Here is a 16082-nt window from a genome sequence, read left to right on the forward strand (position 1 = left end):
ACAGAAATCAGTTGCATTTCTATATGCTAACAATGTGACTGAAGAAAGAGAAATTAAGGAACCGATTCCATTTACAATAACACCAAAAACCATAAGATATCTAGGAATAAACCTAAACAAAGAGGTAAAGATCTATACTCTAGAAACTATAGAACACTTATGAAAGAAACTGAAGAAGACACAAAAAGATGGAAAAACATTCCATGTTCATGGATTGGAAGAATAAGCATTGTGAAAGTGTCTATGCTGCCTAGAGCAATCTGCACTTTCAGTGCAATCCCTATCAAAATACCATCGACATTTTTCACAGAGCTGGAACAAACAATCCTAAAATTTGTATGGAACCATAAAAGACCCCCAGATGGCCAGGGGATTGTTGAAAAAGACAACCAAAGCTGGTGGCATCACAATGCCTGAGTTAAAACTATATTACAAAGCTGTGATCATCAAGACAGCATGGTATTGGCACAAAACAGACACATAGATCGGTGGAACAGTATAGAGACAGAAATGGCCCCGCAACTCTATGGTCAACCAATCTTTGACAAATCAGAAAAGAATATCTGATGGAAAAAAGACAGTCTCTTCATTAAATGGTGCTGGGAAAACTGGACAGCCACATGCAGAAGAATGAAACTGGACCATTCTCTTATATCATACACAAAGATAAACTCAAAATGGGTGAAAGACCTAAATGTGAGAAAGGAATCCATCAAAATCCTAGAGGAGAACATAGGCAGTAACCTCTTGCACATCGTCCACAGTGATCTCTTTAAAGACATGTCTCTAAAGGCAAGGGAAACAAAAGCAGAATGAACTTTGGGGACTTCATCAAGATAAAAAGCTTCTGCACAGCAAAGGAAACAGTCAACAAAACTAAGAGGCAACCCACGGAATGGGAGAAAATATTTGCAAATGACATTACAGATAAAGGGCCAGTATCCGAGATATAAAGAACTTCTCAAACTCAACACCCAAAGAACAAATAATCCAATCAATAAATAGGCAGAAGACATGAATAGACACTTCTCCAAAGAAGACATACAAATGGCTAACAGACACATGAAAAAATGTTCATCATCATTAGCCATCAGGGAAATACAAATCAAAACCACAATGAGATACCACCTTCCACCAGTTAGAATGGTCAAAATTAACAAAACAGGAAACAAGAAGTGTTGGCAAGGATGTGAAGAAAGGGGAACCCTCTTACACTGTTGGTGGGAATGCAAGCTGGTACAGCCACTCTGGAAAACAGTATGGAGGTTCTCAAGATGTTAAAAATAGAGCTACCCTAAGACCCAGGAATTGCACTACTAGGTATCTACCCCAAAGATACAGATGTAGTGAAAAAAAAGAGCACACGTACCCCAGTGTTCATAGCAGCAAAGTCCACAATAGCCAAACTGTGGAAGGAACAGAGATGCCCTTCAACAGATGAATGGATAAAGAAGATGTGGTTCAAAATGATCCAATCAAGGAATGGGCAGAAGACATGAGCAGACATTTTTCCAAAGAAGACATCCAAATGGCCAACAGACACATGAAAAAGTGCTCAACATTGCTTGGCATCAGGGAAATCCAAATCAAAACCTCAATGAGATACCACCTCACACCACTCAAAATGGCTAAAATTAACAAGTCAGGAAATGACAGATGTTGGCAGGGATGCAGAGAAAGGGGAACCCTCCTACACTGTTGGTGGGAATGCAAGCTGGTGCATCCACTCTGGAAAACAGTATGGAGGTTCTTCAAAAAGTTGAAAATAGAGCTACCATACGATCCAGCAATTGCACTACTGGGTATTTACCCCAAAGATACAAATGTAGGGATCTGAATGGGTATGTGCACCCCAATGTTTATAGCAGCAATGTCCACAATAGCCAAACTGTGGAAAGAGCCATGATGTCCATCAACAGATGAGTGGATAAAGAAGATGTGGTATATATATATACAATGGAATATTATGCAGCCATCAAAAGGAATGAAATCTTGCCATTTGCAATAACGTGGTTGGAACTGGAGGGTATTATGCTGAGCAAAATAAGTCAATCAGAGAAAGACATGTATCATATGACCTCACTGATATGAGGAATTCTTATTCTCAGGAAACAAACGGAGAGTTGCTGGAGTGGTGGGGGGTGGGAGGGATGGGGTGGAGGGTGATAAACACTGGGGAGGGTATGTGCTATGGTGAGCGCTGTGAATTGTTGAAGACTGTTGAATCACAGACCTGTACCTCTGAAACAAATAAATTATATGTTAAGAAAAAGAAGAAGAAGATAGCAGGAGGGGAAGAATGAAGGGGGCGGAAATCGGAGGGGGAGATGAACCATGAGAGACGATGGACTCTGAGAAACAAACTGAGGGTTCTAGAGGGGAGGGGGCTGGGGGATGGGTTAGCCTGGTGATGGGTTTTAAAGAGGGCACATTCTGCCTGGAGCACTGGGTGTTATATGCAAACAATGAATCATGGAACACTATATCAAAAACTAATGATGTAATGTATGGTGATTAACATAATATAATAAAAAAAGATGTGGTTCGTATATACAATGGAATACTACTCAGACATCAGAAAGGAAGAATACCACCATTTGCATCAACATGAATGGAACTGGAGGGGATTATGCTAAGTGAAATCAGTCAAGCAGGGAAAGACATCATATGATTTCACTCATATGTGGAACATAAGGAATAGCATGGAAGCCCACAGGGGAAGGGAGGGAAAACTGAATAGGAGGAAATCAGAGAGGGAGACAAACTATGAGAGACTCTGGACTGTCTGAAACAAACTGAGGGTTACAGAAGGGAGGAGGGTTGGGGGGATGGGGTAACAGGATGATGGGTATTAAGGAGGGCACATGTGGTGATGAGCACTGGATGTTATGCCCAACTAATTAATCATTGAACACTACATCTGAAACTAATGATATACTATATGCTGGCTAATTGAACATAATAATAAAAAGAAAGAAAGGTGAAAGAAATGAAAGAAAGAAGAAAGAAAGAAAGAAAGGAAGGAAGAGAAGAAGAAAAGAAAGAAAGAAAGAAAGAAAGAAAGAAAGAAAGAAAGAAAGAAAGAAAGAAAGAAAGAAAAGAATAATTAATTAATTAATTAATTAATTAATTAAAAAAGTAGGGGAACTCCCCAGAATCAAAAAATGGTAACTAAAAATTAGATTGACAAGTAAGTGAGTTGATTATGTGTCTGCCAGGGCCAGGGGAAGCAAGAGTCAGGGTAGTTGCCCCTCCCGGTAACCTAGAAGTTTGGGTTTTAACAATCATGAAGGAACAGGAGGCAAAGCTTGGACATTAACTAGGTGAGGAGTTGGGACTGGAAGGGCTATTGCTTCAGGATAAAAAAGAATGAGGAAGAGGAGAAAGAGGAAGGCAGAAGAGGAAGGAGGGGAAGATGAAGGGGAAGAGGAGGAAGAAGAAGAGCAAGGAGACAGAAGAGAAGAAGAAAAGAAACTAGAAAAAACATACCTACAAGTATAAGGAGACAAGAAATTTTGTTACTTTGGTCTAAACACTCCCTTGAGAATTTCTAACAATTTCCCTGCCTTCATGCATGTTTGAGGTTCAAATTTATACTATTTATGCAATCTGAGGACTTCTAAGTCAGGAAATTAAAATAAAAGTTGTCCCCAGAAGATTATATCCCTGAAAACCACCACATCAACACAGAAAAATTTTCTCTGGAAGAATGCATCATCAACCCAGACCTCCCAGAGTCTCTCTTATAGGCAGAATTCTAAGATGCCCCCAAGATTTCCATCCCTAGTGTGTACACACTTCTTCTCCCAGTTATGCAATCACATATAAATCTACACACTGCTGTGAGGAGATATTTGCAGCTGTAACCAAGGGCCCTATCCAGCTGACTTTAAGAAAGGGAGATTATCCCAGGTGAGCCCTAATCAAATGAGCCCTTTTTAAGTACTGGGGCTCTTCCTGGCAATAGGGATTTGAAAGGAGGGAGATTCAATGCACAATGAATTCTCCATTGCTAGTTGAAGGAGAAAGAGGCCATGTGGCAAGGAGTGTGGGCAGTCTGGTAAATGCCGAGAGCAGTCACCAGCTGACAGCCAGAAAGGAAATGGGGATTCAACCCTACAATCAAAAAGAAGTGTGTTCTGCCAACAAGCTGAATAAGGTTGGAAGCATCTTCTTCCCCAGAGCCAGTTAACTAAAACAGCCCAGCTGCACCTTGATTTCAGTGAAACTGAGCAGAGAACCCAGACAGACTGTGACTGACTTCTAACCTGCAGAACTATGCATGAATTAATGTATGTAACTATATAACAATAACTGCACACTAATAAATGGGCATTGTTCTGAGTTAGTGGTAATTTCTTATGCTTCAATAGAGAACTAACTAATACAGATTTAGTTACCTGGATGTGAGGTGCTGCTGTAGCTAAACATGTGGCAGTGCCTTTGGAACTGGACAGCAGGCAGAGGCTGGAGGAATGTCAGGGAGCATGATAGAAAAAGCCTCAGCTGCAGTGAACAGACAGTTGGTACAAATTCGTATGTGGAGGCTACTATGGGGGAGGAGTCAGTAGGAAATGATAAACAGTATTGGAAACTGAAAGATGGGGAATCATTATTTATTAGTGACAACTCAGCAAAATTATGTGCTGCGATTAGGTGGAAAGTAAAACTCATAAGTGGTACACTTGAATACACAGCCAAGGAGATTTCAAAGCAAGCAGCCTAGTTGATTGTTGCTGGTTACAGTAAAATGTGAGCAGAGAGATAAGTTGAGAAAAGTGTAAGCAAAAAGGAACCAGAACCGGATGATTTGGAAGATTCTCAGCCTATCCAGATGGCAAACGATGATGAAATTAAGAGATGGTTTTCCAAAAGCATGGCATGGAGAAAAAGCCAAGTGTGTGACTATACAACATTTGGCAAAAAACTCAGAAAGGTCAGAAGGTCAGAGTATTCAGCCATACGAGTGAACAGCTCTTTCAACAGATTTAAGATGTGCCTCACAGGTCTTCTCAAGCAAGCCAGAGAGCTTGGGCCCCCTTTCCTATGCCCTCAGCCACCACAGCCAGAGCTAGACATAGAGAGGGGAGCATCTCAGATCTGTGGATGTGGCTGTTGTCCAATGAGTGAATCACAGTGCAGTTCACACAAAGGCTGCAAGGTTCTTGAGGAAAGTTGCTTTGGGGTAGAAACACTATCAGCCTGGACTAAATAAAGTGAGAGAGAGATCACAAAATGAAAAGGGGCAGACACATCCCAGATTCTAACAGCAAGAAGCAGTTGATGAAATTCCTCGGCTGCAAACACCTGCTACCTTTCACAGAAAGGAAAAATGACTCAGACCCCAGCAGACAGAACCATTAAAACGGGGTAATTCCCAGGCCTTGAAACCTAATCAAGGGTCTCTGGCTGGAACTCACCCAACTAGATGTCAGAACCACATGGAGCAGTGACTCCTTTTCACCTTCTATTTTCCCCCTTTTTAGGTAGAAATGTCGATAGCCATCATCCTGTCTGTATCACCGCCATATGTCAGGAATGCTGGGCAGAAAACTTCTCAGTTTTACAGGCCCACAGATGGGGAGGAAGTGAACCCAAGGAAATCACACCCAGGAGCTTCATCCACACCTAGGCCTAATTTAGATGATGAGATTTTGGACTTGGACTGACATCCTGATGGGATTAGATTCTTGGGAATGTTTGGAGGGGATCTGAATTGCTGGGGTCCAGGAGGTAGACTGTGGTAGGCAGAATTCAAAGCTAACGTCAAGGTTCCCATTCCCTGTGTATATGCCTTGTATGACTGCCTCCCCCCCAACCCCCAGTGTGGGCAGGACCTGTGAGTGTTATGGCATATAATCCCCATGATTGTGTTACATTACAGAGCAAGTGGTATTGTGTCAATGTAATTAAGGTGATTAGTCAGTTGATTGTGAGTTAATTGAAGGGAGATTTTTCCATGTGGACCTGACCCATTCACAGAAGCCCTATCTATCTGGCTCTAGAAGTTAGAGACACAGGAAATCAGAGGTTCAAAGCAGCAGAGACACTCTTGCTGGCCTTGAAGGAGAAACCTCCATGTTGTGGAGGGGACCACAGGGCAGGAAATGGAGGAGCTGAGAGGGGCTGAGAGGAGTCCCAGTCAACAGCAGCAAGAAACAGGATTCTTACTCTACAATCACAAGGACTGAATTCTGGAAACAGCCTAGATAAGTTTGGAAAGGGCCCTGACTTCATATATGAGAATACAGCATCAACTGATCCATTGTGAGACCCTCAGCAGAGAACAGTCAGGCTGTGCTGGACTCCTGACCCATGGAAAATGTCATATAATAAATTCATGTTGTTTTAACCCTCTGGGGTTGTGTTAATCTGTTACACAACAGGAAACTAGTACAATTCCCCTCAAAAAAAAAAAAGAAAAGAAAAGAAACAGAAATATGTGCTCCAAACCAAGACTACAAAACACAGGGGAAACAATTCTGCTTGTGTGAGCATACGTATCCACAAGAAAAATGTGGTTTAAACTCCAAGAACATCGGACAAAAACCAGTGAACCTAGAAGAAAGGAGTAAAGTGCAAGAAAAAAAAAAGTGAACAAAGAAACTGGTAAGCATGTGTGTATAAATAAAACCAGTTTAGAGAATTTCACTTTCCACAGGGATAGGACTTGCCCATTTATTAAATCAGTCAAGAATGGACAAATACATTAAACAAAGGTGTATAGGACCATGACATGAACAACAGTGATTATGAGTAGATGGGAAACAAGTGAGGTGAGCCCTATAATTGTCCCAGCTTACCGCCCACAGAGAGCTCCAGGCCATGGTGCAGGGAGGGCAACTGAGGCATAGCCCAACAGATCCAGCACATTCAGGGAACAGAGCTGAGAGTCCTAGGAGGTGGCCAGAGTTCATAGGACAGAGTACCAGAGAGGAGAGAGCCCCATGGACAGAGAGAGCTCTGGAGAGCTGCAGAGGGTTCCCACAGGAATTCAGTTGAATACTGGTCAGTGCATGCATGTGAAGACACAACCTGAAGCCAGGCAAGTTCCACCTGAGAGGGAAAGGACAAAATCTAGTGCTCACCCAGGGCTAGGCATCATGCCTTTTCCCACCAAAGATCTCATCTCATGATTCACAGGGCACTAGGTGAATCACAAAGAAGGTCTAACCTTGGTAAAAGGGGTTATGAACATTAGACTGAGTGAGACTCTGGTCCCACCTAGCAAATATTAAAAGCAAGACCCAAAAAGGTCAAGATATTTTAAGTAGCTTAATTGTGTCCCAAAACAAATCTCAAGAATATTTATAAGAGAAAAAATATCTAGCAATCAAAAAAGAAAAATTCACAACATTTGGCATCCAATCAAATCAGCAGGCATGCAAATAAGCAGGTAAACAACCTAATACAGGGAAGTAATCAATGAACTGAAACAGACTCGGGAACAAAACAGGTGTTAAAATTAGTAGACATGACATTAAATCAATTATCAAGGGGCACCTGGGTGGCTCAGTTGGTTAAGCATCTGACTCTTGATTTTGGCTCAGGTCATGATCCCAGGGTCATCCGCACTGGGTATGGAGCCTGGGTATGGCATTTCTCTCTCTTCATCAAGATAAAAAAGCTTCCGCACAGCCAAGGAAACAGTCAACACAACTAAAAGGCAACCTATGGTATGGGGGAAGATATTTGCAAATGACATCAGATAAAGGGCTAGTTATCCAAGATCTATAAAGAACTTTTCAAACTCAACACCCAAAAAACAATCCAGTCAAGAAGTGGGTAGAAGACATGAATAGACATTTCACCAAAGAAGACATACATATGGCCAACAGACACATGAAAAAATGCTCCACATCCCTTGGCATCAGGGAAATACAAACCAAAACCACAATGAAATACCACCTCACACCAGTCAGAAGTCTAAAATTAACAAGACAGGAAACAAGTGTTGGTGAGGATGCGAAGAAAGAACCCTCTTACACTGTTGGTGGGAATGCAAGCTGGTGCAGCTACTCTGGAAAACAGTATGGAGGTTCCTCAGGAAGTTAAAAATAGAGCTACCCTACAACCCAGCAATTGCCCTACTAGGTATTTACCCCAAAGATATAACTATAGTGATCTGAAGGGGCACCTGCACCCCAATATTCATAACAGCAATGTCCACAATAACCAAGTGGTGGAAAGAGCTGAGATATCCATCAATAGATGAATGGATAAAGAAGATGTGGTATATATACAATGGAATATTACTCAGCCATCAGAATAGATGAATACTTACCATTTACACTGATGTGGTTGGAACTGGAGGGTATTATGCTGAGTGAAATAAGTCAATCAGAGAAAGTCAATTATCATATGGTTTAACTCACATGTGGAATATAAGAAACAGAGCAGAGGATCATAGGGGAAGGGAGGGAAAACTGAATGGGTAGTCATCAGAAAGGGACAAAAAATCATGAAAGGCTCTTCACTATAGGAAACAAACTGAGGGTTGCTGGAGGGGAGGAGGGTGGGGGGATGGGGTAATTGAGTGATGGGCATTAAGGAGGGCATGTGATGGGATGAGCACTAGGTGTTGTATGCGACTGATAAATTATTGAACACTGCATCTGAAACGGATGATGTACTATATGTTGGCTAATTGAATTTAAATTTAAAACAAAGAACAATGAATCATGGAACACTACATCAAAAACTAATGGTGTAATGTGTGGTGATTAACATAACATAATAAAATAAAATTTAAAAAACTAATGGTGTACTGTATGGTGATTAACATAACATAATAAAATAAAATAAAATTTAAAAAATAATAATAATAAATAAAACAAAGATTCTCCACTCCCTCTGCACCCCCCACTCTCTCTCAAAAAAAATCAATCATTAAAACAGTATTCTATATGATTATAAAAGCTAGGTATAGACATGAAGACATTCTTTAAAAAAAAGAATGAAATAAAACTCCCTGAGAAGAAAACTACAATGTACAAGATGAAAAATACCTTAGAGAAGCAAATACTTAGAGACATACCAAAAACAACTCTCCAAAATCTCTCTCTCTCTCTCTCTCTCTCTCTCTCTCACACACACACACACAGAAGAGAATCAAGAAAAAAGAACGAAAAGAAAATGACATTTTAATTCTGACACCCAATTCCAAAGTGCGAAGGTTTTCCCCCCACACCACCAGGCAACTCTCTGACACCAGCTGGGAATCCTATAATTCAACTCAATTCTGACACTATCTACCTAGAGACACCAGATTCCGCAGGTTAAGCGCTTGAAGGGCTCAATCCTTCAAGAAGTTCCCCTTGCCCGCAGATACCAGTCGCAAGTCCAGGCCATCACCTGTGCTTCAGATTGACTGACTACATGTTATACGTTCCAACAACCCCTTCCTTGGGTTCAATTAATTTGCTAGGGCAACTCACGGAACTCAGAGGAACATTGTACTGACCAGATTACCAATTTATCGTAAAAGGATATAACTCAGGAACAGCCCATTGGAAGAAATGCATAGGGCATAAGGAAAGGGTGCAGAACTTCCACGACCCTCAGAGGGCACCACTCTCCCCAAATCTCCTCATCTTCACCAACCCAAAAGCTCTAGGAACTCTAACCTTTTGGGTTTTTATGGAGGCATCATTATATAGACCTGATTGATTAAATCATCAGCCACTAGTGACTGAATTTAATCTTCAGCCCTTCTCTTCTCCCCTGAGGTCGGGGTAGGGGCTCATACTGAAAAGTTCCAACTGTCTACTCACAGGGCTGGCTCTCCTGGCAACCAGCCCCCATCCTTAGGTGCTTTCAGAGTCACGTCATTAACGTAACAAAAGACAACTTATTGCTCTCATCACTTAGGAAATTCTGAGGGTTTCAGGAGCTCTGTGCCAGAAATGGCACAGAAGACCAAATATATACTTCTTATTATAAACCTCAATATCACAGGAGCAATTTTAAGCAACCTAACATACATGTAACTAACTGGAATGCTGGACTAAGGGGATACTGCAAAAGGGAGAGGGGGAAACTGAAATATTTGAATAAATAATGGCAGAAATTTTTGCAAATTTGGCAAAAAACTACAGTGACAGAAACTAAAACCCCACAAATCAGGAAGTTCCATGAACCCCAAGCATAAGAAACAGGAAGAGAACTGTATCAAGGCACATCATAAACAAATTGCTGGCTAGTATATCGAGAAACTGGACCTCTCATACATTGTAAGTGGGAATGTAAAACAGTACAACCATTCTGGAAACTAATTCATCAGTTTCTTTGAAACTGAATATTCACTTTCTATATGGCCCAGCAATTGCACTTTTGAGGACATTTATCCTAGAATAGTTAAAATGTATGTTCACAAAATAACCTATACACAAATGTTCTTAGCAGCTTTACTGTAGTATCCCAAAACTGGAAACAACCCAAATGTCCTTGAACAGGTTAAGCAAACTGGGATATACATACCATGAATATTGCTCAGCAATAAAAAGAAACAAAGTATCAATACACACAACAGCATGGATGGATCTCAAGGGAATTATGCTAAGTGGGAGAGAAAGATGCTAACAAAAGGTCGCATACTATTGTTTATATAACATTCTTGCAATGACAAAATTACAGAGATGAAGAACAGATGAGTGACTGCCAAGGGTTAGGGTGAAAGAAAAGTAAGTATGGTTATAAAATGGTAATACCAGAAATCAAAAGAAAGCTGGAGTAACTATGTTACAATCATACAAAGTGGATTGCTGAATATGAATAATACCAGGAATAAAGGTTATTACATAATGACAAAAAGGTCAATTCATCCAGAGTACATAATCCTAAATGCTTATGCACCTAATAAGAGAGTTTTCAAATACAAGATGCCAAGACTGATAAAACTCCAGAAGTAATAGACAGTTCCACCAATCTAGTCAGAGTTTTAACACCCTGCTCTAAATAACTGATAGAACATGTCAACAGAAAATCAGTTAAGATACGGATCTGAACCACGCTATCACTTAACCTGACCTAAATGATATTTATAGAACACTCCACCCAACAAAAACCAAATACATATTCTGTCCAAGTTCACACAGAACATTTAAGATAAGCCATATTCTGCAATATAAAAAAAATACATACATTTAAGAGGATCCAGGTGATTTATGTTCTCTGTCCGTAATGAATCAATACACAAAAATCAAATCGATTTATATCTACTAGCAACAAATAATTGTAAATTGACTTTTTTAAATATCATTTTCAATGACATCAAAAATCATTAAATACTTATGGAGAAACCTGACAAAAGCTGTACAAGACCACAAAACGTTAATGAGAGAAATTAAAGGTCTAAATAAACTGAGAGATGTATTTTGTTCATGGGTCAGAAAACTCAATATTGTTAAGATGTCAATTCCCCCTGGATTGTTCTATAGATTCAACTCACTTCCAATCAAAATCTCAGCAGGTCTCTTTGTAGAAATTGACAAAGTGCTTCTAAAATCTATATAGAATCCACAGGACCTAGAACAGGTATAAAACAATATTGGGAAATAAAAACAAACCTGGAGAACTGACACTACCTAATTTCAAAATTATAACTTATAATCTATGATAATCAAGATAGTGTTGTACTAGCATAAAGATAGACAAATAGATGAATGGAACAAAATAAAAAGTCCAAAAATAGATGGACATATATATGAACAACTGATTATTTGTAATGTGCTGCCTTTTTAATTTTTTATTAAAATTCCAATGTAGTTAACATAGAGTGTTATATTAGTTTCAGGTGTATATTATAGTCATTCAACAGTTCTCATATATTACTCAGTGTTCTTCAAAATAAGTGTGTTTTAAAGAAAATGTTTTGGATACTAACCCCTTATCAGATATATCATTTGCAAATATCTTGTCCCATTCTATAGGTTGCCTTTCAGTTTAGTTTTTTTTTTTTAAGATTTTATATATTTATGGGGATCCTGGGTGGCTCAGTCATTAAGCATCTGCCTTCGGCTCAGGTCATGATCTCAGGGTCCTAGGATCGAGCCCCGCATCAGGCTCCCTGCTCAGCGGGAAGCCTGCTTCTCCCTCTCCCATTCCCTCTGCTTGTGTTCTCTCTCTTGCTATATCTCTCTCTGTCAAATAAATAAATAGACAGAGAGAGTAAGCACAAGCAGGGGGAGCTGCAGAAGGAGTGGAAGAAGCAGCCTCCCCACCGAGCAAGGAGCTGGACTCAAACCAGGCTCACTAGAGCCAAAGGCAGACACTTAACTGACAGAGCCACTCAGGTGTCCTGCCTTTTAGTTTTGTTAATTGTTTCCTTCGCTGTGCAAATGATTTTTATTTTGATATGGTCCCAATAGTTTATTTTTGCTTTTGTTTCCCTTGTCTCAAGAGCCATATCTAGGAAAAGGTTGCTGTGTCTGATGTCAAAGAGGTTACTGCCTATGTTCTCCCCTAGAATTTTTATGGCTCAGGTCTAACATTTAGGTCTTTCATCCATTTTGAATTTATTTTTGTGTATGGTGTAAGAAAGTGATCCAGTTTCATTCCTTTGTATGTTGTTGTCCAGTTTTCCCAGCACCATTTGTTGAAGTAACTGTCCTTTTCCCATTGGATATTCTTTCCTGCTTTGTTGAAGACTAGTGACCATAAAAATTGTGGGTTTTCTAAAATATATAAAGAACTTTTAAAACTCTACACCCAAAAAACAAATAATCCAATTTTAAAAGGGCTGAAGACATGAACAGACATTTCCCCAAGACATCCAGATGGCCAACAGACACGTGAAAAGATGCTCAAAATCATTCATCATCAGGGAAATGCAAATCAAAACTACAATTAGATATCACCTCATACCCATGAGAATGGCTAAAATCAACAACACAAGAGACAACAGATGTTGGCAAGGATGTGGAGAAAAAGGAACACTCCCACACTGTTGGTGGGAATGCAAACTTGTGTAGCCACTATGGAAACCAGTATGGAGGTTCTTCAAAAAGTTAAAAATAGAACTACCCTATGATGCAGCAATTGCACTACTAGGTATTTACCCAAAGAATACAAAAATACTGATTAAAAGGGAGACATGCACCCCAATGTTTACAGCAGCATTACTTACAATAGCCAAATTATGGAAGCAGCTGAAGTGTCCACTGATAAAAGAATGGATAAAGAAGATGTGGTTTAGGGGCCCCTGGGTGACCCAGTCCTTAAGCATCTGCCTTCGGCTTGGGTCATGATCCCAGGGTCCTGGGATTGAGCCCCGCATCAGGCTCCCTGCTCCATGGGAAGCCTGCTTCTCCCTCTCCTGCACCCCCTGCTTGTGTTCCCACTGTCGCTGTGTCTCTCTCTGTCAAGTAAATAAATAAAAAATCTTTTAAAAAAACATGTGGTTTATATATAGAATAGAATATTATCCATCCATAAAAAAATGAGCTCTTGCCATTTGCAACAACATGGATGGAGCTAGAGAGTATAATGCTAAGTGTAATAAGTCAGAGAAAGACAAATACCATATGATTTCACTCATGTGGAATTTAAGAAACAAAACAAACAAAGGGGAAAGAGATAAAGAGATCAAGAAACAGATTTTTTTTTTAAGGTTTATGTGTGTATTTTCGAGAGAGCAGGTGCCCAATGGCAGGGCAGAGAGAGAGAATCTCAAGCAGACTCCCCACTGAGCATGGAGCCTGATTCAAAACTCAAACTCCTAACCCTGAAATCATGACCCTGAGATCATGACCTCAGCTGAAAACAAGAGTTGGACACTCAACCAACTGAACCACTCAGGCCCCCCAAGAAACAGATTATAGAGAACAAACTGATTGTTACCAGAGGAGAGGTGGGTGGGGGATGGGTTAAATAGGTGATGGGAATTAAGGAGTGCACCTGTTGTGATGGGCATTGGATGAAGAATGGAAGTGTCGAATTACTATATTATCCACCTGAAACTAATATAACACTGTATGTTAACTAACTAGAATTAAAATGAAAGCTTAAAAATAAAAATAAACAGGGGGGCAGAGCAAGATGGCAGAGGAGTAGGAGACCTAGATTTCGTCTGGTCTCAGGGATTCAGCTGAATAGGGATCAAACCATTCTGAACACCTACGAACTCAACAGGAGATCGAACAGGAGAGTAGCAACAACTCTCTGAACAGAGAAGCAACCACTTCCTGGAAGGTAGGACTTACGGAGAAGTGAATCCGAGGCGATATTCGGGAGGATAGACGGTGGGGGAGGGGCCTCCGCCGGCCGCTTCTGGCAAGTGATAGAGCCAGGGAGCACAAAATCGGACCTTTTAGAAGTTGGCTCGGTGGAGGGACGTCGCTGCAGTGGCTAAGAGGGGGGTGGAATCCTCCCGGGACAGTGTGGTCTCAGGACCCTTGGGGTCACAGAGAGACCGGGGGTGCCTGAGTGCGCCAGAGCTCCCAGGTATCAGAGCGGGGAAGCCAGCTGCAGAGGCGGAGCAGACTCGCGGGCTCTCAGCTCGGGGTTGCCATAAACTGTGATCCGCGGCCCAGTCGGGGCACGGCTCCTTCAGCAGGGACCCAGCAGGCGGCAGATCCGGGGAGACTCCCCTTCCTTACCAGGGAGGAGCGGTGCGGGAACGCACTGCAGGGATCTGCTGGGTTTGGAGACTCCGCGCGGGGTCGGGTGCCAGAGATAGCAATGCTCGATCACAGGCGGGGTGAGCACGGAGTGCGGCCGGAGACCGGGGACACGGAAGTGACTGCTTTTCTCTGGGGGCACACTGAGGAGCGGGGCCCTGAGTTCTCAGCTCCTCCGGGTGAAGATTGGGAGGCCACCATTTCTGCCCTGGTCCTCCAAGGCTGTACCGAGAGCTTGCAGGGAACAAAAGCTCCTGAGAGCAAACCAGAGCAGCTTCCTTAGCCCGGACCAACAAGGGCGGGGCAATTCCGCCTCCAGCAAAGACATTTGGAAACCACAGCAACAGGCCCCTCCCCCAGAAGATCAGCACAAACAGCCAGCAAGCCAAGACCAAGTTGATCGATCAAGGAGAATGGGAGAACTCCAGCGCTAGGGGAATACTGCACATAGATTCATGGCTTTTTTTTTTTTTTACCATGATTCATTATTTCATCAAAGTTAATTTTTGTTAACTGTTTTTTTATTTTTCTTTTTCCCTTTTTCAATCAACATCTTATCAATCCCTTTTTTAAAAAAAAAAAACATTTTTTATTTTTCATTTTTAGAGTCATATTTTATCCCTTCATAGTAGTTACCCTTATTTTTGGCATATATATATAAGTTGTTCTCTCTTTAAAATTTTGAGGTACAGTTTCTTCTAACAGATCAAAAGATACCCTAAATCACTAGTGTATGGCTTTGTTCTAGTCTCCTGCCTGATCACATTCTCTCCCTTTTTCCTTTTTTATTTCTTAAATCTTCTTTCTTTTTTCAAACAACTTATCTTACCAAGTCCTTTTATAAAATCTTTTATAATTTTCATCTTTACAGTCATCTTCCATCCCTTCATTGTATCAACCCTTATTTTGTACATATATGTCTTGCTTCCTTTAAAATTTTAGGAGGCACTTTTTTCTAACAGACCAAAATACGCCCAAAATCTAGTGTGTGGCACTGACCTATGCACTAGCCTGATCATATTTCATCATATTCTGCTTTTTTGGTATTGTTTTGTTTTTGTTTTTATCTTTTTTTTCTTTTTTTTTTCTCTTTCTTTTTTCTTTCTTTCCCTTTCTTTTCCTCTGGTTTCAGGTCTTTTCTGATTTGTATACAGGATATTTGCTGGGGACGTTGTAAACCTGTTAGCATTTTGTTCTCTCATTCATCTATTCTCCTCTGGACAAAATGACAAGACGAAAGAAATCACCTCAGCAAAAAGAACAAGAGGTAGTACCGTCAGCCAGGGACCTACTCAATACGGACATTAGTACGATGTCGGACCTAGAGTTCAGAATCATGACTTTAAAGATACTAGCTGGGCTTGAAAAAAGCGTGGAAGTTATTAGAGAAACCCTTTCTGGAGAAATAAAAGAACTAAAATCTAACCAAATCGAAATCAAAAAGGCTATTGATGAGGTGCAATC

This window comes from Callorhinus ursinus, unplaced genomic scaffold (assembly GCF_003265705.2).
Source record: "Callorhinus ursinus isolate GAN/ISIS: 27379988/994484 unplaced genomic scaffold, GSC_fseal_2.0 scaffold114, whole genome shotgun sequence".
Lineage (NCBI taxonomy): Eukaryota > Metazoa > Chordata > Mammalia > Carnivora > Otariidae > Callorhinus > Callorhinus ursinus.